Below are 4,823 nucleotides of genomic sequence, written 5' to 3'. Positions count from 1 at the left end.
TTTAACAAATGATGAGCATTTCTCGCGATTTCAACGCGTTAAATCGTGTTTAAAAAAAATTAAAAAAATCCCATGGGATTTTTTGTCCCATGGGATTTTTTTGTCCCATGGGATTTTTTTTCCCTTGGAATTTTTTCCAATGGGATTTTTTTAAGGTATAAGTTTCTAAAAGCTATATAATAATAATAATAATAATAATAATAATAATAATAATAATAATAATAATAATAATAATAATAATAATAATAGTAATAATAATAATCGTGCTCAATATGATGAATTTGTACTTTTAAGCGACTAACATTTTTATTCGAGCCGATCGTCGAGTCCGAATGGTGAGTATAAGAGCAATTTACCAGTACAAATAAATCTCACATGTGTAGAGAACGCTATCGTTCTATAAAATAATCTTGATAATAAGTCATATCATTTCTCGACAGAAAATGAAAACAGTATCCATATTGATGTCAGCAATGTCCCCTGCTATGATAAATATTGACAAAATAGCAATCAAATTCATATAAGCATTGATAAGATAATATGCGAAAATGGGTCTTATGTCAAATACGGCCAGCGTAGCTCCATTCCATAATGTCCGGTATTAAGTCACGTCAAGTTTCGTGGTCGAATTATAGCATAATAATCATTTTCACATTACGCGAATCATATGAGTTTCCCTACATATATTGTGTTAAAATTTATGTTACACTAATGTGCGATGATGAAAAGGGGATTTCGGTAATTCTACATTCGCCCGCCTAGTACCGAAATCCCCATATTTACGCCTTAAAGGGTCAATAGGTCATCGGTATGAATGGTTTTTGACTTCACATGAATGTTAAGGTGCAAAAAAAATGATATTAATTTTAATTATTAAGCACTATTGACAGCATTAAGTTGCCTCTCAGTGGGGATTTTGGTAATTCTACACTAGAACTTAAACGCGCGTCGGTACCGAAATCCTGCTGTACAAACCTTCAAGTGTCAACAAAATTATTATAGTGTTTTTTTTCATTAGCAACCAGTGACATGTATTATCTCCCATTCGGTTACTTCTTTTGGAAAATAATTAGCGGGGATTTCGGTACTGCTACATTCGTACGCCCAGAGCCGAAATCACCCATGTTTACGCCAATCCCCCATATTACGCCTTAAAGGGTCTATATGTCATTATGTTTGGGTTTTGGCTTTGCATTAATGTTGATTTGTACACAATCATATTAGTGTTAATCATTTAAACACTCTTATCAGAATATTTTTTCCATTATTAAATAGTTTATTAATGTGAAAAATGTGTAAACGAATGTAAAAAAGGTAAAATGTACATTTAAAACATTGGTTACACAAACGTATATGTAAATATAACATGACATAGTAATAATAAGTCTTCAGAAAGTATTTTCCAAACAAATCTGATGAAACAAATGATATCGTACTACCTTATTTACAATATGCTATACACTTTTGCAATTTAGTTATCAATGTTTAATCAAAGCATAAATCAGCATATGTTGCCTCTTAGCGGGGATTTCGGTAATTCTTATCAAGCACATAAACCCGCGCCGGTACCGAAATCCCCGCTGTACAAACCTTCAAGTGTAAAAAAATACTGATTTAGGTTTAAATAAAGGTAACAATAGTATTTTTGGCCACCAAAAAGCACTTCCGCGTCAACAAAACGATTGAAATTATGTCAGAAACCCAGCTTTTCATTGTATATATTGCAATACACCATCGGCCGCCGAGAGCGGAATACTGCGCTTGGCCGCTAAACAATGTGGATTGCATCAAATTAAATGTCAATTTTCGATTTTATTACAAAAATAAACACTGCCTTTTTATAAATATGTCAAGCACGTACACTTAACAAAACAATCGATATAACTTTATGTAATGTAGAAAAGTAAAAGCGCTTTATATATAACAATGTTTTATAATGTCTCTCTGGTTGAGAAAAAAAACTAAACAAAACCATGTAGAACATATAATATGTTTTCATAATTAAAAAAAAATATTTAATGATGCACGTGATGTTTTATAATTGATATAAGTTCACGTGTCATTGAACGAGTTAAGGGAGAGATGCGAATTAAATTACACATAATTAAAAACTGATACTATACTGTCAGCTTGATTTATAAATTGTGTTCCATCGCGCCAATATATTCATTGTTCCATGAAATTGTGTATAAAAGCAAAACGATTGAAATTATGTCAGAAATCCTGCTTTTCACATGAAATGATCTTTAACACTTTATTTATTCCAATCAGGTAAATAACAAATACAATAATAGGGGAAGTCTATACTGTGTATTAGAAACTTGTTGTGTTGATCCCTATCTTATCCGCTCAATACACATCCACCTGGCTACTGTACAGAAAAAAATAGATTTACTTCCAAAATAACTGATTTCATTAATTGCTAACTTGTTGTCTACATTTTAAATTAACAACGATAGTGGATCAACATCACCGTTGCACAATTATTAAGTTCACAGTAATCTGTACTTTAAATAGATAGCCTAATTAAAGACGGTGCTAATAAAGAACAAAGCGTGAATGTGGATATTAAGAAATTAGATCCTTTTTTGCATGACACTGGCAGTATATCATTTTATCTTATATAAATAAGCCACATTTAAGACATGGATAAAATTAAAATAAGACACATTTGCATCTTTCATTTCTTGAAAAAAAATAAGCAAGCAGTCACATATAAATAAGATACATTGAAGACACAGAAAAAAATAAATAAGACACATTTGCATCTTTCACTAAATTTTCTTAAAAAAACATGTGAAACTGAAGAAAAACATTTATTACTGACACATTATTCTAAAAGTCGACTGACAACTTAAGTTCAAAGAGGGATTTACAATTAAATAAGATCCATTTTCGCATGATGCTGGTTGTAGAGCAAGCAATACATTTCTTACTGACACATTATTCTAAAAGTCGACAGGCAACATAAATTCAAAGAGGGAACCACAATTAAATAAGATAAATTTTCGCATGATACTGGTTGTATAGCAAGTAGTCACATATTAATTACAGCTTGCATTAGTTGCAATAATTTTGTTAAGTGCGCGTGCTTCTGAACGTTGCGTTAAGCGAGAGTGTTGTCATTTTGTTAGTTTTATTTTTTGGTATTATGTATGATTATTGCTTGTTTTGAATTTGAAATAAACGCTTTCTGGCAAATAAGCATCGTCTTAATTTTAATACAAATAATGAACATTTGACATACAAAATGTCCAATAACATACCGGCAATAACATTATATATATGTTAATTTCTTTGCATGTTTATACCGAAATTATAGCCGACATCGGCAGTTAGGGAAATTTTGTGACACACTTTAACACATCAAACATGCATGATAGTTCTTTTTTCATATGATATTCCCCTGGTTGCTTACCGGTGTATTGGTGCAGTTGATAACCCCGCCGGGACTACAGTAGGGTGCTAATACACACGTGTATCGTGTTCAATACAATCGTCTTAATTTTAATACAAATAATGAACATTTGACATACAAAATGTCCAATAACATATCGGCAATAACATTATATATATGTTAATTTCTCTGCATGTTTATACCGAAATTATAGCCGACATCGGCAGTTAGGGACATTTTGTGACACACTTTAACAAATCAAACATGCATGATAGTTTTTTTTTTCATATGATATTCCCCTGGTTGCTTACCGGTGTATTGGTGCAGTTGATAACTCCGCCGGGACTACAGTAGGGTGCTAATACACACGTGTATCGTGTTCAATACCCGATCCATGCTACAACGTGTAAGAACGGGAATTTCGGTAATTCTACCTTTTTAAGCTTGCGCACCTCTAATGGGCACATATCCAATATAATTTAATTAATTATTTTCCTAATCAGCATCATTTCACTAAACTACATGCAAATTTGTAGGTAGGCTTTCCATGCTTAAAAAAAAATAAACCGATTTTTTCAAAACAACCCTCACGCTCGGCTTTTGTCTAGTTTATTTTCACCCCTGGGGTATATAAAAGTTCCATAATTCATTCAAATTTCCAAATATGGGCATGCAGTTGGTGTGTACAGATGCAGTAAAGGTGTTTAAAGTTTAAACAAGATGAAATAAGTATTCTTTTACAGATATTTATTTTTTACAAATTTTAATCTATGGAATAGCGCCATGAAATGTAAGTGATTTCAGCCAAGTAAAAATTGGGTCGGTTAAAAACAAAGTGTCATAAAATTAAAAATAGTATCATTTAAGTTATATTTTAAACTAAGTTTTTATAGAAACACTATATACAGCAAAAATACCAAAAAATAGACAGATTTACAGTTTACTTTTTGAAATAAAAATAAAAATGCAACATGCATCATTCGTATTTTCAGCAGTAAATTAATCAATTTAGCCATAACGTTGTTTTAATTTTAAAATTGAAGGATGTGCATACAATTTTCAATATATTTAACAATAAACATAGCTTATGTGCTATATTAAATCAAATAATGTTGGAAAAGAAATAAAACGCGTCGCAAAAAGTATGCGATGTCGGCAGGAATCGAACCTGCGCGGGAAAATCCCAAAAGATCTCTAATTCATCGCCTTACCCACTCGGCCACGACAACTTCACATCTGTGTAACCTTAAATTAGATATATATAAGTAAACAGGTAAAAAGGCTCGCTCGATCTTTGAAGAAATCGCGAAATCGTATTTTTCAGATGATAATTGGATCAAAGTCAATATTTATAGTGAAAATAATGTAATCTAAATGAATAAGTTAAACATATATCAAAATTCGAAGTTTGAAAAAAATAAAATGC

This window comes from Dreissena polymorpha, chromosome 6 (genome assembly GCF_020536995.1).
Source record: "Dreissena polymorpha isolate Duluth1 chromosome 6, UMN_Dpol_1.0, whole genome shotgun sequence".
Classification (NCBI taxonomy): Eukaryota; Metazoa; Mollusca; class Bivalvia; order Myida; family Dreissenidae; genus Dreissena; species Dreissena polymorpha.
Note: the sequence above shows the minus strand (reverse complement) of the source record.